Source organism: Pristiophorus japonicus, chromosome 12, assembly GCF_044704955.1.
Source record: "Pristiophorus japonicus isolate sPriJap1 chromosome 12, sPriJap1.hap1, whole genome shotgun sequence".
NCBI classification, from domain to species: Eukaryota; Metazoa; Chordata; class Chondrichthyes; family Pristiophoridae; genus Pristiophorus; species Pristiophorus japonicus.
In genome coordinates, this window is record NC_091988.1 from 68,678,857 (window position 1) to 68,701,058 (window position 22,202).

The window sequence follows — 22,202 nt, forward strand, 5'->3', positions numbered from 1 at the left end:
TTCACATGAAGCTAAGGACCTATACAAAGGAGCTAATCCCAGTAACTGGCAGTGCTGAAATCAAAGTCTCCTAGGATGGAGGAGTACACAAACTCCCGCTCTGGATTGTGCCAGGGGATGGCCCCACATTATTTGGCAGAAGCTGGCTGGGGAAAATTCGCTGGAACTGGGATGACATCCGAGCGCTTTCGTCAGTTGACGACACCGCATGTACCCAGGTTCTAAGCAAGTTCCCACCGTTATTCGAGCCAGGCATTGCAAGTTTCTCGGGGGCGAAAGTGCAGATCTATTTGGTTCCTGGTACACGACCCATCCACCACAAGGCTCGGGCGGTACAGTTCATGATGCGTGAAAAAGTGGAAATCGAGCTCGACAGGCTGCAACGTGAAAGCATCATCGCGCCGGTGGAGTTCAATGACTGGGCCAGTCCGATTGTTCCGGTACTCAAGGAGGTCGGTACAGTTAGAATTTGCGGCGACTATAAAGTAACAATTAACCGTTTTTCGCTGCAGGACTAGTACCCACTACCAAAGGCAGACGACCTGGCTGGAGGGAAGACGTTCACCAAGCTGGACCTGATCTCGGCCTACATGATGCAGGAGCTAGAGAAGTATTCGAAAGGCCTCATCTGCATCAACATGCACAAAGGTCTGTTTATTTACAACCGGTGCCCGTTCGGGATTCGGTCGGCTGCAGCGATCTTCCAGTGAAACATGGAAAGCCTGCTAAAGTCGGTTCCTTGTCCAGTGGTCTTCCAGGACGACATATTGGTTACAGGTCGGGACACCATGGAGCACTTGAAGAACTTGGAGGAGGTTCTTAGTCGGTTGGATCGCGTGGGGCTCAGGTTGAAACATTCGAAGTGTGTTTTCCTGGCACAGTACGTCGAATTCTTAGGAAGGAGGATCGCAGCAGACGGCATCAGACCCACTGACGCCAAGACGGAGGCCATCAAGAACGCGCCGCGACCATGGAACGTGACGGAGCTGCGGTCGTTTTTGGGACTCCTTAACTACTTCAGTAAATTCCTACCTGGGTTAAGCACCCTGCTAGAACCCCTGCATGCGCTACTGCGCAAGGGAGACGACTGGGTATTCATGAAAGAAGACACAAATAACCTTCCGGAAATACTAGGGGACCAAGGGTCTAGTGAGAAGGAGGAACTGAAGGAAATCCTTATTAGGCAGGAAATTGTTTTAGGGAAATTGATGGGATTGAAGGCCAATAAATCCCCCGGGCCTGATAGTCTGCATCCCAGAGTACTTAAGGAAGTGGCCCTAGAAATAGTGGATGCATTGGTGATTATTTTCCAACAGTCTATCAACTCTGGATCGGTTCCTATGGACTGGAGGGTAGCTAATGTAACACCCCTTTTTAAGAAAGGAGGGAGAGAGAAAATGGGTAATTATAGACCGGTTAGCCTGACATCAGTAGTGGGAATCAATTATTAAAGATGAAATAGCAGCACATTTGGAATGCAGTGATGGGATCGGTCCAAGTCAGCATGGATTTATGAAAGGGAAATCCTGCTTGACAAATCTTCTCGAATTTTTTGAGGATGTAACTAGTAGAGTGGACAAGGGAGAACCAGTGGATGTGGTGTATTTGGACTTTCAAAAGGCTTTTGACAAGGTCCCACACAAGAGATTGGTGTGCAAAATTAAAGCACATGGTATTGGGGGTAATGTACTGACGTGGCTAAAGAACTGGTTGGCAGATAGGAAGCACAGAGTCGGGATAAACAGGTCCTTTTCAGAATGACAGGCAGTGAGTAGTGGGGTGCCGCAGGGCTCAGTGCTGGGACCCCAGCTATTTACAATATACATTAATGATTTAGATGAAGGAATTGAGTGTAATATCTCCAAGTTTGCAGATGACACTAAGCTGGGTGGTGGTGTGAGCTGTGAGGAGGACGCTAAAAGGCTGCAGGGTGACTTGGACAGGTTAGGTGAGTGGGCAAATGCGTGGCAGATGCAGTATAATGTGGATAAATGTGAAGTTATCCACTTTGTTGGCAAAAACACGAAGGCAGAATATTATCTGAATGGTGACAGATAAGGAAAAGGGGAGGTGCAACGAGACCTGGGTGTCATGGTACATCAGTCATTGAAAGTTGGCATGCAGGTACAGCAGGCGCTGAAGGCGGCAAATGGTATGTTGGCCTTCATAGCTAGGGGATTTGAGTATAGGAGCAGGGAGGTCTTACTGCAGTTGTACATGGCCTTAGTGAGGCCTCACCTGGAATATTGTGTTCAGTTTTGGTCTCCTAATCTGAGGAAAGATGTTCTTGCTATTGAGGGAGTGCAGCGAAGGTTCACTAGACTGATTCCTTATGGTCACACTTGCTTATGGTCATGGAGGCATTTGAGAACGAGAAATTCCCCGCTACGGCCTGCCAGATCAGGACCTGGACCAGCCAGGATCCTTTACTGACCCTGGTAAAAAAAAATTGTGTCCTCCATGGGAGCTGGCCCAGTGTCCCAGTGGAGATGCAGGAAGCGATTAAGCCATTCCACAGACGCAAAGATGAGCTGTCCCTGCAGGTGGACTGTCTTTTGTGGGGCAATCGTGTGGCCTTGCCCAAGAAAGGCAGAGTTGGGGAACTAAACAGCACCCACCCAGGCATCGTGATGATGAAAGCCATAGCCAGATCCCACGTGCGGTGGCCAGGCATCGACTCAGATTTAGAGTCATGTGTACACCAGTGCAACACTTGCTCTGTTGAGCAATGCACGCAGAGAGGCACCGCTAAGTTTATGGTCCTGGCCATCCAAACCGTGGTCGAGGATCCATGTAGACTATGCAGGCCCATTCCTGGGCAAAATGTTTTTGGTTGTCGTGGATGCTTACTCAAAATGGATTGAATGTGCAATAATGAATGGCAGCACGTCCACCACTAAAAGTCTAAGAGCTATGTTTGCCATGCACAGCCTGCCCAATGTCCTAGTCAGCGACAATGGGCCGTGCTTCACAAGTGCCGAATTCAAAGAGTTCATGACCAGCAACGGGATCAAACATGTCACATCTGTGCCGTTCAAGCCCGCATCCAACGGCCAGGCAGAACGGGCAGTCCAGGCTGTTATATGTAAACCTGTAAATACCTTGTTTAACCACCAGAGGGCTCATCCCCTGGAATCCCAAGGGATCCCACAGTCCCTTGGGAGCACCTGTACTTAAGGAGGAATCACAGGCTGGAGAGGCACTCTGGTGATCTGCAATAAAGGACTACGGTCACACTTTACTTTGAGCTCACAGTATCTGGTCTTTATTAATACACTACAACTAGCGACGAGATACAGATGACGAACCCCACCGCAATGATACAGGGAACAGTGGACATCCTGGAGAAATTTTCGGAGGGAGATAATTGGGAAACCTTCGTGGAGCGACTCGACCAATACCTCGTGGCCAATGTGTAAGGGGTTTTCACAGGGTTGTTGTTGTGCCTTGGGTGTCTCTCTCTGGGCTTCTGCCCTCACAGCTTATGCCTGGCCTGTGAGGTACCCTGAGTGCTGCAAGAGCACCCCTGGAGAGACTGTGTCCACAGCTTATGAAGGGGGTTTTGAGACTCGTGCGTCCCCACAGCTTATGCCTAGCCTGTGAGGCACCTGTGAGTGTCAAACACTCCTAACCCCTTCTTCCCTAGCCTGTGACACACAGTTGAGCGTTTTCGAGGCGCTCCTAGCTTCCCTTATACGGTTCTGACATAAGACTCACGATCAGGAGATGTAATACAATAGAACTGAGACAAGGTGATTCCAAGAGGAACTTTAGGCTTCCAGTTTATTTGACAAGGTGTAACTCAACAAACAGCAATACACCAACAAAACAATCTCCCTAAATCCCACTAAAACGGACCCAACGAAAATCTTTACACCAGTTTAGCAGTACAATGCCCAACCTCCCACCTTTCCTGGTCTAACTGAGTTGGGAGTTCTGGGGACCTGAGGTTATACTCACTACTGTGCCTTCCGCAGTCTGGTGGTTTGTTTTTTCTATCTTCAGTGTCTTCGGACACTGGTTTTCCTTCAGTGTCGAGAGGCCTGTGGTTGTGGGTTTTTTTTATTCGTTGCCAATCTTTCTAATTCTTTGTCAAATCACAAACGCCAGAGGTCACCTTGCACACATCAAGGATCACTCTGCGCCAATGCTCTTAGCCAAAAGGCCGAGAGCCACTGCACCGTTCCTGGAAGTACTGCAATACCAGGTTCGTGCCATGGAGGTGGATGGGTCAAGCCACCACACCCGCCTCCTATTTCCAAAAAGCATAGGAGAATCACCTTCCTGATCCAGGGAGAACCACGTTGAGGTCATGGTTACTCCCCTGTCAGGTCAGTTACGCATGATCTTAGCCAAAAGGCCGAGTTGTTGAATCACGAGGGCAGGGAAAATCATCACTTCTTTTTTCACTACGTCAGAAACCCCTTTTTTTATAGCCAGATTATCCAGTCCGCCTCTCCTGAAGTCGATTCTTCTCATTGGTGGACTTTTGATTTTGAAAAATGCAGCAGTTTGAGGTTTTTAGGTTTTTTTCCCACTGATCTTAACCTACTCAAGGTTTAAGTGGGTGTTGATTGCATTGGCTTCCTGTAGCCATTGTGCTAGTCTGGCCAGAGCCAGATATTTCTATGCCTGATGAAAAAGGTGTTGGAATATGTATGTGGCATTGTTTAAATGCTAATGTTTTCAAGGGGCAAGTTTCGAGGGTATACAGTTCCCAGACAATTTGATTAGTTCCAATGTCCAAACTGGCCCTTTTGATATTGACTCCACCCCTTTTCTTGCAGACCTTTTAAAAAATCCCAAATTCGATTAAAGTTCGTAGTTTCTTCCATGTACACTTTAGGATTTCAAACTTTCTGGTAGATAGTTCCAAATTAAATTCCCTTTCCTATGAGTCCAAACACTGGGGGGGGGGGGGTCTCCATTTGTGTCCCAAAGTTTTCCTTCCATCGGTTTCAATTCACAGCACAGACTGATCCCACAGCCCTTTTTCCTTCTGGGTAAAATGAGGGGGTTTTCGTCCTCCCCTACATAATCCCCCATCTGACACAGTCAGACACCACTCAAGTGTGTCAAAGTTCAGGGTGGTGAGAAAACTCTAGGTCTCCCAAATTGCCCAACTTTCCCCAGTTTAACTCTAAACTGATTCCATCGATATATATCGTAATTCCTTTTAACGCGGTACTAAACACAGAAATCCAACAGGTTACAATACACGACAGCAACATACATATATGTACTTAAGGTTACAGCAGTAATTGTACATTGAGTCTCATTTCGGTCTCAAACGTAAAACAAAGAAACCTGCCCTGCAAACTCCCCAGGGGCCATGTATGAAAACACAGTCATCCCTGGGAATAACAAAACCGCCTAAGTGTTGCGGTCAAGCTTTGTTTACACACCTTGAGTGTTTAGCAACGGCTCTCTTGGCTGTGTAGTAGCCTGAGGAACTGCGTTCTTTTTCTTTTTCTCCTGAGCTTACAGCTTGTAACTAGCAGATAAGCTACAATCAGGAGTTGGCCGATTACTAAGGCATGCGATCCCACCCGGATCCATGCAGGTATGTCTGCCCGTATTCCCAAATCCCACCATGCTGGAGGTTTAATCTGGGCAGTCTCCCCTGCTAGAATTTCAGTTTTCTGCTCCATGGTGTAAAAATGTTTTTGAGACAAATCCACTGCCTGGAGGAGGGCTGTAAGTTTCTCAGGTAGTGGGGCAATGGGATAGCCAAACTGGGCGACATATTGTTGTAGATGGCTGAGGTTGTTTTGTACCGTGAGGTGAATCGTGGAAGGTTCAGGGATGGGTGTGATTCTGGTGTGTGCCACTTGAACCTCTGCCCTGGGTTTAAAGCAAAAGCTGCTGTGCGGAATTGGACACCACCTTCCCGGTCCGTGTTCATACCGTTGGGCACTTGTGGTGACACAATATGTCCCACCGCCTACATATGCTACCTGTGGAGGCATGTGGTTAGGGGCCATTACCTCCATTGTGCAATTGATAGGCTCTGCCCCAGCAGTGCTGAACCCACATTGTGGCCTTGCAAAAGCGTTCAAGTGCTGGGGGAACAGGATTACCTGTGCTCCCCTGCTCCGACAACCCGAGAGGTCTGTACCCGTCACAGTGTGCTCCCACATTGTGACATAAGGTGGAACCTCTTGGAATCGAACATGCACCCCTCCACGAATGACTCCCACATTCTCCATTCGGTACAAGGGTGCTGGTCGTGGGGACGCCCCCATCACGGGCATCCTGACCACCACACCCATGATGGTATGATTTGACTTTCCACAGTCCACCGGTACCGGGTAGGCTTCCGATGCTACACGAAGTTGGCAAGGACTCAAAACATTATCGTAAGGGTGCAGTGCTGCTAAGTGCTGGTTGCTGATCCAGGAGGGGACCTGTCCCTGTCTCAGATCCTCGAGATTACTCCGTCCCTCTCCCAGCAACCAGACCCCATAGAGCACGCACACCTCATTTTGGGCGGCTTGATCGGAGGCGTTTCTATCCTCCCGAATCAAGGCGTTTACAGCCCTGGCCTGCGCCTCCAATTGAGAGATAATCTCCTTTAAGTGAACTGTCATTGCCACCTCTTCGTGGAGCACGGATCCCACTACGGTATTCTCGTCCCCCAGGACTTTGCGCAGCTGATTCTTTAACCCATTTATCTGGAGGGCCAGCTGCATGTTATCCAAACTGTTTATGGCGGAGGCCCCGGTGTTAAACCCCGTAAGAATGTCATTTAAAGTGCCACGCCTCTGCCTGCCCGGTTCGGCCCTATCCCACTGTTTATACAAGTCTGTCACTTTGACATCCCCGAAGTCCAGTTCATAGAACTTCCGGAACATCTCCCGCAGCAGAGCCTGGTATAACAGCTCGGTTTCCCGGGGACACCACGTAGGTAGGCGGACTTCTGTCAGATTTAGCACCACTGATGCCACTGCGTAGTGTACCCCCTGATAAAATAGTTTCTCGGTAGGGACCAACACTAAACCATTCCCCGGCCCCCTGGTTGTTGTCGGGCACTCGTGTGGGACGGTGGGCTTGGCCGTGGGTGGGTGTTTTCTTTCCCGAACTACAAGTTCGGTGGCATTTACTGGTACCCGGGGATTGGGGATCACACACGCCTCCCCGCTGCGATCCCATACCACCCCATCCCCGACATCCTGCCCCCACCTATAAAAAGCAATGGAGACCCCCTCTGAACACACGCGAGTGGATCCCCACATACACAAATAAATTCCTTGGTCGTACGCCCACCATTTCTCCCAGCACACCGTGACCCCGCCAGATGACCCCATGATGATTCGGTAGGTATCATTATCCAGACGTTCCCAGTCCGAGTGTCGGTCTCCCATGTCCCTCTTGAGCTTTCTGAGCCACCACCACCGTCCCAGAGGTATGTCCCCTTGGCAAGTTAGGCATACCTTCCTGCCTTCTGTCACTCTCACTCTGGAAGTGGCCACAGTGATCTCTGGGCAGGGGATGGAGGCCTCTCCGTAAGTAAAGTCCTTATGGTTGGAGTACTTGGTGGAGTTCGATCCCAACCACCCAGGCCATTTCCCCTTGTGGGAGTAGGTGACCCGGCCATCCGCCGCCGGAGTCCCTTCTCCTGTGGTCACTGTCGGCGCTCTGCCCCCGGAGCATCCGAAAACTAGGGAGTCCTCGGTGTCCCCTCGGTGCCCGGTGCAGATCCTTAGCGATACCAGCATCACTAACGTCCAGTAGGGAGGTGTTGACATCTGAAAGGCAAGAAGAACATGGCCTTGCCTTGAGAGACCTCGCCAGGCTCGGCCCACTTAACATGTTCCAAACACAAAAATGCTGTACCCAACCGTCACTGCCTTACCTAAACACGTATACTCACAACACAAAGTAACAAAACAGGAAGGGAAAATATACACACCGCCACCCGTCCACGGGTGGCCAGGCTATATCCTGTCACTGTACAGGCGTCGTCGACCACTTGGCTGACCGTACCCTGGGGACCAGGATGTCCTCCGCTGAGGGGCTCGTATAGTCCCCCTTAATGAGTCTTGTGCTGCCCTCCAAGGCCCTCCCGAGCCCCGGATAATCGGTGGGAGACCCTTGCTAGTGCAACAGAGCACCCTCCCTGTTGTCTTTCGCCATATCAGTCTGGGGCGGGAGGCTAAGTAAACAGGGGACCACGGCGCCCTGGGCTGTGGCACTCTGTCACTCCTCCTTACTGTCGGTGCAGAGTCCCACGTTATGGGCTGCAATGCCATCTCCTCCACCTCTTGGGCTAGCCCCAGCTAATCCACCATGGGAGGTTCAGCTTCCCCTTGAACCTTGCTAATGGTAGAGCCTTTCTCCCTACTTCTGTTAGTGGGCTGGGAACCTCTACCCAGTGGTGGGATAGCCTCACAGGAGCAATGAACCAGCCCCGGCTGTAGAGCTTCGGGGCCCGCTACCTCCTCCGGAGCCTCCAAATCCACCGGGGCCTGTTCTTCCCCCAGTGCCTGATTCCCTTCCCTTGCTCGTCCCCTCTGTTTTTTACCTCTTTTGGGGTCAAACAATTTACATTGATTAATGTGATACCACTTCACCCGGCGAGGCAGTCGAACCGCATAGACCATAGGGCTAGCCTTGTCGACTATGCTGTATGGTCCCATATATAATGCTTCAAAAACCCCGACCCGAGCATAGTTCCTCACCATGACCTGGTCCCCTATCTCCCATTCGTGGTGTTTGCTGGGTTCTCGCAGCAATCGGTTACTCTGATGCTGTCTGCCCATTTTACTAGCAGCCTGCCAGTGAATCTGTTTGAGGTCTTCAAACAGGTTCCTGACAAACCGGTCCCGGTTCACCTCTCGGAGCTGCTCTTCGGTGAGAACCGGCGCCAACACATGCACTGGGGTTCTCATGATCCGGCCCGTCATCAGCTCATGGGGTGAGTACCCTGTGCTCTTTGACTGACTGGCCCGGATTCCCATTTGTCCCCTTTAAACAACATGCCTTCCCGCACAGCAATATCTACAGCACTGTATGGGCCCTCCGCCTTTTCCCCCCTTTTGATAGCAGCCAAGGCAGCCTTCAGGATCGGATCCTGCATCTGGACTACTTGTTCGGTGAGTCTCCCGTCTCCTTGCGCAGCCTTTCCTTTAGGGTCCGGTTCAGGCGTTCTACGGGGCCTGAGGACTGAGGGTTGTAGGCGACATGCCATTTGGCTCTTATCCCCAGCACCTTTATGGTGGCCTACATCACCTGGCCGGTGAAGTGGCTTCCTCGATCGGACTCCACGATTTGAGGTAGACCCCACCTAGAGAACACCTCCCTCACCAGGATTTTTGCAGTCCCCACCGCGGTAGCTGTTCGGCAAGGGAAGGCTTCCACCCACTTGGAAAACACATCCACCAGGACGAGGCAATATTTATAACCTCCCTGGGCGGCCGGTAGGGGTCCGATGTAGTCGATCTGGATCGACTGCCATGGTCCCTCTACCCGCCTGACGTGTCCCATAGACGCCTTCCTTTTCTGAGGGTCTGGATTGTTTGCAGCGCAAACCAGACAGCCCGCACAGAAGTTGCGGACGTCTTCCCGGAGGTCTGGCCACCACCCTGCCTTTTCTACCCGTTGCCAGGTAGATTCCGGCCCAGGGTGTCCCGCACCTGGACCCTCATGGGCCAGCTGAAGGAATTCCCTCCGGTGTTGTGGCGGCACTACCCATTTGTCCCCTTTAAACAACATGCCTTCCCGCACAGCAATATCTACAGCACTGTATGGGCCCTCCGCCTTTTCCCCCCTTTTGATAGCAGCCAAGGCAGCCTTCAGGATCGGATCCTGCATCTGGACTACTTTAAGGTCCGGGGCCGCAGCCGCCCCTACGCTCCCTTGTGACCCAGGCTTGCTTCTTGCCTGCCTTGTATGGGTTCCATGGGCGACCTGTGCGAGCACCTTCCCTTGCCAGCAGGTCTGCTTGCTGGTTACCTTCCCCCCGTGGCTCAGTTTTGGAGTGGGCCTTTACCTTATGGATATATACATCCCCGGTTTCTCCCACTGCAGCCACGATCTTTTCCAGCAGGGGTTTGGTCACAAGGGGCTTCCCATCCGCAGAGGTGTACCCCCGGCATGACCAAATCGCCAGATACTCTGTACATGAATTGCAAGTGAACATGCTGTCCGAGCAAATCGTGTATGGGGTAGGGAATTCCTCGGGGTGTGTGACCACATACATCACCGCCGAGAGTTCCGTCTGCTGGGCGCTCAGGGTGCATGGGAGTTTAAGAGCCAAGGCAATTCCTGCCTTGGGATCCCAAACTCCGCAGCCCGTGAGTCTTGTACCCGCGGACACTGAACTGGAGCCATCAACGTAGATCTCGCGGCCTGTGGGGTGTATCCCTGCCCGAAATCCAAAGTTAATGTCCCATACTCCCTCCACAGAGCATCGATGCGGCTGCCCTGGATAGATTAAATTTGCTGCTAGCCTGGGCTCGCAGAGGCCCTTGACCTTTAAAGTCATTTGGGAGAGGAGGAGGGTCCAGCGAGTGATTCTAGCACTCCTCACTGACCCGTCCTTAATCCTCCCGTCCAACAGCATCTGCGTCGGGGTATGATGGGTGAGGAGTGTAATGGGGGATATTCCGGTAAAGATCTGAGCTCTCTTTACTGCCCAGTGGGTGGCAAGCAAGTGCCTCTCACAATTGGAGTATCCCTTTTCTACCTCCGTGAGGACCCTGGAGGAGTACACCACTGGTCTCAGCTGACCGTTTCGCCCCTGGAGCAACACTGCACTTAAGCTGTCACCACTGGCTGCCACCTCCAGGAAGAATTCCTCACCCCCCCCCATCATTTGCCCCTAGGGTTGGTGCTACCTGCAGGTCTCTCTTAAGATGGACAAATGCTGCCTCACAGCCCTCGTCCCATTCGCACTCGACCCCCTTATGTAGGAGTCTGAGCAGAGGGGCGGCAGTGGCTGCATAGTCCTCGATGAAGTCCCTACAGTAGCCAGTGATTCCCAGGAAAGACCTTACCCCCGACACATCCCTAGGGACAGGGAGTTCCTGCACTGCCTTTCTTCTAGCCTCATCAATGGCCCTTTCTCCTGCCCTTATCGTCAGGCCCAGGAATTTTACCTCTCCTAGACCTATCTGGGCTTTCTTGGGGTTAACTTTAAAACCCCCTTCCTTCAGTAAGACCAGCAGTTCGGCCAGCAGTGGACCGTGTTCCTCATTGCTGTCTGTGAACAACAACAGGTCGTCCACATACTGGACCAGCTGGTGTGGCTGGCTGAAGCCTTTTAAGCAGTTCACCATGCATTGGTGAAAGATGCTGGGACTATTATGAAAGCCCTGTGGGAGGCAGCTCCATGTATACTGCTGTTCCCGGAAGGTGAAGGCAAACTTGTACTGGTCTTCCCTCCGTACAGGGATAGACCAGAACCCGTTGGATATGTCCAACACTGTGAACGTGGTTGCGGATGCAGGGATTTCCCCTATCAGATCCGCAACCGCCGCTACTGTGGGGGCACAAGCTGGGATGTTTTTATTGAGCACCCTATAATCCACCGTAGCCCTCCAAGAATTGTCCGGTTTCCTAACCGGCCAAAGCGGGGAGTTGACATGGGTGGCTATGGGTCTCAAAACACCCTGCTCGACAAGCGAACTTAAAGCTGTCTCCAAGTCTGCTTCTGCCTCTCGGGGAAAGCCATACTGCTTTTGCGGGCGGGACATGGGATCCCCATCTATTCTAACCTCCACTTCTGTGACTCTCCCACAGTCGTGTTTATGGGTGGCAAATGCTGCAAGATTTGCTTGCACATAGGCCCGGTACTCGGCCGGGGTGTTACCGACCAGAACCTCCAGGTCGTAACCCCCTTTTGGCTTCATTGTACACAGAGTCCCTTTTCCCTGTTTCTTATCAATAACCATGACTTCTCCCTCTGCTCCTGTGCCCACTGTGCCCCATAGACAGTGATTCCTCAAGTCTACTAGGATCTGACGAGCGATGATAAAATCAGCCCCCAAAATCCCTTTTCCCACCTGCTCCCAGTTCATTAGGACGCACTTCCATTGTGTTTGGAGTGCTCCTAAACGAACCGCGAGCAGGACTGAGAAAAACCCAGCCTTCTCATTTCCTGTGAACCCAACTAGTTGATACGGCACCCCGTTTGATAGAGGTGAGGTTGCGGGGTCCTCCGAATGGACTATCGTGCTGGAAGCACCAGTGTCCAAAAGGTAGGTACCCAATACACCCTCAACCTCCATCTTGACCCAGGGTCGTCCCCAGGGGTCATATTCTAGTGGGCACAGGTATGCAGGCTGGGTCTGGGCTAGTCACGGACTCTGTACTAGAAACATAGAAAATAGGTGCAGGAGCAGGCCATTCAGCCCTTCTAGCCTGCACCGCCATTCAATGAGTTCATGGCTGAACATGAAACTTCAGTACCCCCTTCTTGCTTTCTCGCCATAACCCTTGATCCCCCGAGTAGTAAGGACTTCATCTAACTCCCTTTTGAATATATTTAGTGAATTGGCCTCAACTACTTTCTGTGGTAGAGAATTCCACAGGTTCACCACTCTCTGGGTGAAGAAGTTTCTCCTCATCTCGGTCCTAAATGGCTTACCCCTTATCCTCAGACTGTGTCCCCTGGTTCTGGACTTCCCCAACATTGGGAACATTCTTCCTGCATCTAACCTGTCTAACCCCGTCAGAATTTTATATGTTTCTATGAGGTCCCCTCTCATTCTTCTGAACTCCAGTGAATACAAGCCCAGTTGATCCAGTCTTTCTTGATAGGTCAGTCCCGCCATCCCGGGAATCAGTCTGGTGCTTCCCTGCCTGTTGCTGTGGCTACCTTCCCAGTCCCCTCCAGTGCTGTCCTCACTGCAGCTACTATCTCATCAAGGGATGGTGAGGAGCTCGCTCCACTTCCCCCACTCTGGGTGGCTCCTGAAGGACTTCTCCCCCCATATCTCTTTACTGGGCTCCTGCAATCCCTTTTAAAATGCCCAGCTTTCCCGCATCCGTAGCACACTCCCTCCTTATCAGGCGAGCGGCCACCCTCCTGGTGCCATTCCCTTTTGGGAATCGGGTTGGGTTTTACTTCATTTACCCGACCTTTGGAGGTTTTCTCCTCCTCCCCTCCTCCATTCCATTGGACCAGTGCCAGTTGCCTGACCACTGCTTCCTCGGTGAGGTTGGGGTCCCGGGAATTGAACCACAGTTCTGCCCTGGCCTTGAGCCGGGGCAAGCAGTTTGCCACCAGCATCCTCAGCCAGCGGCCAGTCTGTACCGCGGGGATTCCCCTGCGACCTGCCTTGTCCTTTCAACCCGTTGGAAAGGACTGCCGTCATCGAAGCCCATAGCCTCAAGGATGGCCCTCTGGACCTCAGTAAATGTACGCTGTCCCCTCCGGCATTCTGCCGGTAGGGCCTGGTACAATTTGCTGTCCAGAGAGAAGAGCAGCAGCTTGGCTGTCTCTTCCTCGTCGCACCCATTAATTTCCCCTGCCTGCAACACCTCCATGAAGTGGATAGATGGGTCCCCACTGCGAGTGAGTTTGGCCAAATGGGCCACCATGGCCCTGAGTGATTGAATTCCATGGGGAATAATAAAGTCGCTCTCCAGCGCTCCCCGACCTTGGCCACCTCCTTGTGGAGGACCGTACTTGCGCTGCCTGACCGGGCACATCCGCCCTGGTTCAGGATCTTTCTGCGCTGGTCCCTCTACCTCCGGCTGTCCCACTATACCCGGTGCAGCAGACAGTGCCTGGTCGCCTGATCCAGCCCTTAACTGACCCTCGGCTAGAACCTCACATCCCTGCTGCCAAACGGGACACATTGGTCCTGCCCCCAGCCCTGGGTATGCTACTACCTGCGTGTCCCGCCCCTCCTGGTACCCCACCGGACAAACCACCGGTGCCTCAGGAGGTGGTTGGGCGTCTCTTGCCTTTGGATTCTCCTCTACCTCGCAATACTCTCCTTTGTCCCCTGTGGACCCTCCAGGTTCTATCAGGGCGACCATCCCCTTTGCCTGGGATAGAGCGTGAGTGAGAGTTTTAATCCTCTTCTGGCAGGGGCCGTGATCTGCAAACTCACTGCGACTGGCCACTTTATAGGCTGTCTGTACGTCTTTTAATTTATTCTCCAGTTCCCAAATTTTCTGGGTGTACTGAGAGTTCTGTTCCCGAGGGACCCCTCACTACCCTTGGCCTCAGTGACCTGACACTGAAGATAGTCCCGGCTATTTCGGAAGGTCTCCTCCAACTGCCGGTTCCTTTGCTGCTCCCCAGCTAATTCGGCCAGCAGGTTGTCCCCAACCACAGCCCTGATAGCAGAGAGCTCCTCTGATTTCTGTAGACTCTGTTCCAAGTCCTTCACCCGCTGGTCGAGCTTTCGGACTTGGCGGGTGAAGCAGATAAGCCAGATGGCCTTTTCCACCCTGCGGTTGTGGTCCTTCCCTGCTGTCCACTGAGCAGCAGCATCCACTGGGCGCTCTGCCCGAGTGAGGGCTTGCAACCAAGGTTTGGTGAAATTCACCTTGCCAAAAATGTGTGAGGAAATTCTCTCCTCCATTTTAGTTTCCTCTCTTACCACCTCATCTGTTATATTAACATCTCCTGTTTGCTTAAGTCCCTTCGTGGTCGCCATGTTCTGTAAGGGGTTTTCACAGGGTTGTTGTTGTGCCTTGGGTGTCTCTCTCTGGGCTTCTGCCCTCATAGCTTATGCCTGGCCTGTGAGGTACCCTGAGTGCTGCAACAGCACCCCTGGAGAGACTGTGTCCACAGCTTATGAAGGGGGTTTTGAGACTCGTGCGTCCCCACAGCTTATGCCTAGCCTGTGAGGCACCTGTGAGTGTCAAACACTCCTAACCCCTTCTTCCCTAGCCTGCGACACACAGTTGAGCGTTTTCGAGGCGCTCCTAGCTTCCCTTACACGGCTCTGACATAAGACTCACGATCAGGAGATGTAATACAATAGAACTGAGACAAGGTGATTCCAAGAGGAACTTTAGGCTTCCAATTTATTTGACAAGGTGTAACTCAACAAACAGCAATACACCAACAAAACAATCCCCCTAAATCCCACTAAAACGGACCCAACGGAAATCTTTACACCAATTTAGCAGTACAATGCCCAACCTCCCACCTTTCCTGGCCTAACTGAGTTGGGAGTTCTGGGGACCGGAGGTTATACTCACTACTGTGCCTTCCGCAGTCTGGTGGTTTGTTTCTTCTATCTTCGGTGTCTTCGGACACTGGTTTTCCTTCAGTGTCGAGAGGCCTGTGATTGTGGTTGTTGAATCACGAGGGCAGGGAAAATCATCACTTCTTTTTTCACTATGTCAGAAACCCATTTTTTTATAGCCAGATTATCCAGTCCGCCTCTCCTGCTGAAGTTAATTCTTCTCATTGGTGGACTTTTGATTTTGAAAAATGCAGCAGTTTGAGGTTTTTAGGTTTTTTTCCCACTGATCTTAGCCTACTCAAGGTTTGAGTGGGTGTTGATTGCATTGGCCTCCTGTAGCCATTGTGCTAGTCTGGCCTGAGCCAGATATTTCTATGCCTGATGAAAAAGGTGTTGGAATATGTATGTGGCATTGTTTAAATGCTAATGTTTTCAAGGGGCAAGTTTCGAGGGTATACAGTTCCCAGACAATTTGATTAGTTCCAATGTCCAAACTGGCCCTTTTGATATTGACTCCACCCCTTTTCTTGCAGACCTTTTAAAAAATCCCAAATTCAATTAAAGTTCGTAGTTTCTACCATGTACACTTTAGGATTTCAAACTTTCTGGTAGATAGTTCCAAATTAAATTCCCTTTCCTATGAGTCCAAACACTGGGGGGGGGGGTCTCCATTTGTGTCCCAAAGGTTTCCTTCCATCGGTTTCAATTCACAGCACAGACTGATCCCACAGCCCTTTTTCCTTCTGGGTAAAATGAGGGGGTTTTCGTCCTCCCCTACAAATGAGCTGTAAGAAGAAGCGAACGCTGGCAAACGAAGGGCGATTCTCCTCACCGTTTGCGGTGGCCAACGTATGGCCTCATGAAAAATCTGCTTGCTCCAGCGAAACCCACAGAGAAATCATATGATGATTTGTGCACACTGGTCCGGGAGCATCTTAACCCGAAGGAAAGCGTTCTGATGGCGAGGTACCGGTTCTACACGTGCAAGAGGGCTGAAGGCCAGGAAGTGGCGAGCTACGTCGCCGAGCTAAGGCGTCTTGCAGGACATTGCGAATTTGAAGGACACTTGGAGCACATGCTCAGGGTCTTCTTTATACTTGGCATTGGCCATGAAGTAATACTTGGCAAACTTTTGACTGTAGCAACCCCAACCTTGAATAAAGCCATAGCGATAGCCCAGGCGTTCATTGCCACCAGTGACAATACCAAGCAAATTTCTCAGCACACGAGTGCTGCTACAACTACTGTGAACAAAGTAATGTTGTTTTTGAATCGTAACGTACAGCCTGCAGCTGTATATCCGCAGATGTCTCAGAGTCCACCATCAAGGGTGATGAATGCTCGGCCATTAATCTTGTTGGAGCTGCGGGGGTGATCATCGTTTCCATTCATGCCGCTCCAAAGGTTACGTTTGCAAGATCTGTGGAACAATGGGACATCTCCAACGTATGTGCAGGCGAGCTGCAAATCCTGCTAATCCTGTAAACCACCATGTTGCAGAGGAGGACAGATTCACGGTGGATCATGACGAACCAGAGCCTCAGACTGAGGAGGCAGAAGTATATGAGGTGTACACATTTACCACAAAGTGTGCCCTGATAATGCTGAAGGTTGAATTAAATGGACTCCCGGTGTCAATGGAACTGGACAGGGGCGCGAGCCAGTCCATTATGAGCAAAAAGACTTTCGATAAATTGTGGTGCAGCAAAGTCTTAAGGCCAGTCCTGACTCCCATTCGCACTAAACTGAGAACTTATACAAAGGAACTGATTTCCGTAATCGGCAGTGCTACTGTAAAGGTCTCCTACGATGGAGCGGTGCACAAGTTACCACTCTGGTCCCACGCTGCTCAGCAGGAGCTGGCTGGGGAAGATACGCAGGAACTGGGACGACGTCCGAGCGTTCTCACCAATCGACGACACTTTGTGTGCCCAGGTCCTAAACAAGTTTCCCTCGCAGGCATCGGGAAGTTCCAAGGAGCAAAAGTGCTGATCCACCTAATTTTAGCGGCGCGACCCATCCATCACAAGACGAGAGCACCATACTGAATGAGAGAGAGGGTGGAGATTGAGCTGGACCGGTTGCAACGAGAGGGCATCATTTCGCCGATCGAATTCAACGAGTGGGCCAGTCCGATTGTTCCAGTCATCAAGGGAGACGGCACCGTCAGAATCTGTGGTGATTACAAAGTGACTATCAATCGTTTCTCCCTGCAGGATCAATACCCACTACCAAAGGCAGACGACCTTTTTGCGAAGCTGGCAGGAGGACAGACGTTCACAAAGCTGGACTTGACCTCGGCCTACATGACTCAGGAGCTGGAAGAATCATCGAAGGGCCTCACCTGCATCAACACGCACAAAGGTCTCTTCATTTACAACAGATGCCCGTTTGGGATTCCATCAGCCACGGCGATATTCCAGAGAAACATGGAAAGCTTACTGAAGTCGGTCCCGCACACTGTGGTCTTCCAGGACGACATCTTGGTTACAGGTCGGGACACAGTCGAGCATCTGCAGAACCTGGAGGAGGTTCTTAGTCGGCTTAATCACGTGGGGCTCAGATTAAAATGCTCGAAGTGTGTTTTCCTGGCGCTTGAAGTGGAGTTCCTGGGAGAATAATCACGGCGGACGGCATCAGGCCCACCGATTCGAAGACAGAGGCAATCGAGAACGCACCAAGGCCACAGAACGTGATGGAGCTGCGGTCATTTCTCGGACTCCTGAACTACATTGGTAACGTCTTATTGGGCCTCAGCACACTGTTAGAATCACTGCACGCCTTACTGCATAAAGAAGACGAATGGGTATGGGGTAAAAGCCAAGAAAATGCCTTTGTAAAAGCTAGAAAACTGTTATGCTCATACAAATTGCTTGTGTTGTATGATCCATGTAAGCGTTTGGTACTACCATATGATGCGTCGTCATATGGTGTCGGGTGTGTATTGCAACAAGCTAATGAATCTGGGAAATTGCAACCGGTTGCTTATGCATCCAGAAGTCTGTCTAAGGCTGAGAGGGCCTACAGCATGATTGAAAAAGAAGCGTTGGCATGTGTTTATGGGGTAAAGAAAATGCATCAATATCCGTTTGGGCTCAAATTTGAATAGAAACTGACCATAAGCCACTGATATTCCTCTTTTCTGAAACTAAGGGGATAAATATGAATGCATCGGCCCACATCCAGAGATGGGCGCTCACGTTGTTCACATACAACTATGCCATTCACCACAGACCAGGCACAGAAAATTGCCGATTCTCTCAGTAGGCTGCCCCCACCACGGGGGTGGAAATGGCACAGCCCGCAGATTTAGTTATGGTATTGGAAGCATTCAAGAGTGAGCAATCACCTGTTACCGCCCGACAGATTAGAACCTGGACGAGCCAGGACCCTTACTGTCCTTAGTAAAAAAAACTGTGTGCTTCACGGGAGCTGGTCCAGTGTCCCATTAGAAATGCATGAAGAAATAAAGCCGTACCAGCAGCGCAAAGCTGAAATGTCTATACAGGCAGACCGCCTTCTGTGGGGTAATCGGGTTGTGGTACCAAAAAAGGGCAGAGACACTTTCATTAGTGATCTCCATAATACCCACCCAGGCATTGTAATGATGAAAGCGATAGCCAGATCCCATGTATGGTGGCCCGGTATCGATGTGGACTTAGAGTCCTGCGTGCACAAATGTAACATATGTTCACAGTTAAGCAATGCACCCAGGGAGGCGCCACTAAGTTTATGGTCTTGGCCCTCCAAACCGTGGTTTAGGGTCAATGTCGACTATACAGGCCCGTTCTTGGGAAAAATGTTTCTAGTGGTTGTAGATGCGTACTCCGAATGGATTGAATGTGAGATAATGTCGGCAAGCACTTCCGTTGCCACCACTGAAAGCCTGCGGGCCATGTTTGCCACGCACAGCCTGCCTGATGTCCTTGTGAGTGACAACGGGTCGTGTTTCACCAGTGCCGAGTTCAAAGAGTTCATGACCCGCAATAGGATCAAACATGTCACATCTGTCCCGTTCAAACCAGCATCCAATGGTTAGGCAGAGAGAGCAGTGCAAACCATCAAGCAGAGCTTGAAGAGGGTAACTGAAGGTTCACTGCAGACTCGCCTATCTCGAGTCCTGCTTAGTTACCGCACGAGACTCCACTCGCTCACTGGGATTCCACCCACTGTACTGCTTATGAAAAGGGCACTTAAGACAAGGCTCTAGTTAGTCCACCCTGACCTACACGAACAGGTAGAGAGCAGGCGGCTTCAACAAAGTACATATCATGATAGTGCAAATATGTCACGCGAAATTGAGATTAATGATCCTGTATTTGTGTTGACCTATGGACAAAGTCCCAAATGGCTTCCCGGCACTGTCGTGGCCAAAGAAGGGAGTAGGATGTTTCGGGTCAAACTTTCAAATGGACTGATCTACAGGAAACACTTGGACCAAACCAAACTCAGATTCACGGACTATCCAGAGCAACCCACATTAGACCCTACCTTTTTTGCCCCCCCCCCCCAACACACACACCAGTGGCAACCGACACAGCGGTTGGCCACGAAGCAGAACCCATCACCCACAGCAGCCCAGCAGGACTCACCAAGCCAGGCAGCCCAACAAGGCCAGCTGCACAGCAACCCAGCGAGGGCCCAACAAACGACTCACCAAAACCAGCATTTGCACCGAGACGATCAACCAGGGAAAGAAAGGCTCCAGATCCACTCACCTTGTAAATAGTTACACTATTGGTTTTGGGTGGGGGGAGAGTGTTATATATGTAAACCTGTAAATACCTTGTTTAACCACCAGAGGGCTCATCTCCTGGAGTCGCAAGGGATCCTACAATCTCTTGGGAGCACATGTACTTAAGGAGGCCTCACAGGCTGGAGAGGCACTCTGGAGACCTGCAATAAAGGACTAAGGTCACACTTTACTTTGAGCTCACAGTATCTGGTCAGACTCTTTATTCATACACTATGCAGACCATCAAGCAAAGCTTGAAACGCGTGTCAGAAGGCTCCCTGCAGACCCGTTTGTCCCGAGTACTGCTCAGCAGCCGCACCAGACTCCACTCACTCACAGGAATTCCCCCAGCCGAGCTGCTCATGAAAAGGGCGCTTAAAACAAGGCTCTCGCTGGTCCACCCTGATCTACATGATCACGTGGAGGACAAGTGGCATCAACAGAGTGTGTACCATGACCGCGCAAACTTGCCACGTGATATTGAAATCAATGATCCTGTGTTTGTGCTCAATTATGGACATGGTCCCAAATGGCTCGCTGGCACGGTCACAGCCAAAGAGGGGAGTAGGGTGTTTCAGGTCAAACTGACCAATGGACAAACGCACAGAAAACACTTGAACCAAATTAAACCGAGGTTCACCAACAGCTACGCACAACCTGAAGAGGACACTACCAACTTTGACCTTCCAACACACACACAAGTGGCAACTGACATCACAGTTGACCACGAAACAGAACTCATCATCCCCAGCAGCCCGGCAAGACCGACTGCCCAACAGCCCAATGAAGAACTGACCAACTCAACCACACCATTTGTACCAAGACGATTTACAAGGGAGCGCAAAGCCCCACCTTGTAAATAAATATATTGTTGACTTCACAGGGGGAGTGATGTTATGTATTTAACCCCTTGTAATCTTGTAAGCTGCATAACACTTGTCCACCAGAGGGCCTACCTGTAGGAGTCCCAAGGAATCCCAGCTTCCCTTAGGGAGTACTGTATATAAGCAGGCCACCAACGAGGTACCTGCACTCTGGAACTACAATAAAGGAGCTGGATCAACTGGGCCTTTATTCGCTGGAGTTTAGAAGGATGAGAGGGGATCTCATAGAAAAGTATAAGATTCTGACAGGACTGGACAGGTTAGATGCGGGAAGAATGTTCCCAATGTTGGGGAAGTCCAGAACCAGAGGACATAGGCTTAGGATACGGGGTAGGCTATTTAGGACTGAGATGAGGAGAAACTTCTTCACTCAGAGAGTTGTTAACCTATGAAATTCCCTGCCACAGAGAGTTGTTGATGCCAGTTCATTGGATATATTCAAGAGGGAATTAGATTGGCCCTTACGGCTAAGGGGAGCAAGGGGTATGGAGAGAAAGCAGGAAAGGGCTACTGAGGGAATGATCAGCCATGATCTTATTGAATGGCGGTGCAGGCTCGAATGGCCTACTCCTGCACCTATTTTCTATGTTTCTACGGTCACACTTGCTCATTACACACAGTACTCAGTCTGACCATTTATTATGAGCATAACATGAACTATGTGGCCTGCCCAGCGAAGCTGATCGAGTGCGGTCAGTGCTTCAATGCTGGGGATGTTAGCCTGGATGTGGACACTGATGTTGGTGCGCCTGTCCTCCCAGGATCTTGCAGAGACATCGTTGGTGATATATCTCCAGCGACTTGAGGTGTCTTCTGTACATCATCCATGCCTCTGAGCCATACAGTAGGGCGGGTATTACTACAGTTGTGGATGGAATCCCTGTTGAGGCGCTAAAGAATGGCGGAGAGGCGCTGTTGCTGGTAGATTTGAGGGTCTGGTCTTCGAACACTCTTCCTCAGGCGGCCGAAGGCTGCACTGGAGGTGGTGTTGAATCTCCGCATCAATGTCTGCTTTTGTTGATAAGAGGCTCCCGAGGTATGGGAAATGGTCCACGTTGTCGAAGGCCGCACCGTGAATCTTGATGACTGGGAGGCAGTGCTGTGCGGCGAGGACAGGCTGGTGGAGGACCTTTGTCTTACAGATGATAAGCGTAAGGCCCATCCTTTCATATGCCTCAGTAAATACGTCGACTGAAGAGTTCAGCCTCAGAATGTGCGCAGACGCAGGTGTTGTCTGCCTACTGTAGCTCAACGACAGAGGTTGGGGTGGTCTTGAACCTGGCCTGGAGACGGCGCAGGTTGAACAAGTTCCCACTGGTTCTGTAGTTTAGTTCCACTCCAGCGGGGAGCTTGTTGACTATGAGGTGGAGCATGGCAGCGAGGAAGATTGAGAAGAGGATTGGAGCGATGACGCAGCCCTGTTTGACCCCG

At 51.0% G+C, this 22,202-nt stretch overlaps 1 long non-coding RNA gene and 1 pseudogene across 1 annotated transcript in view; one reads left to right on the forward strand and one right to left on the reverse strand.

The window, feature by feature from the left end:
* Positions 1 to 22,202, forward strand: part of LOC139277319 (uncharacterized) — an 89,347-nt gene that overhangs the window by 1,830 nt on the left and 65,315 nt on the right. The gene's annotated exons all lie outside the window — the stretch shown is intronic.
* LOC139277784 (U2 spliceosomal RNA) lies at positions 4,171 to 4,372 on the reverse strand (annotated as a pseudogene).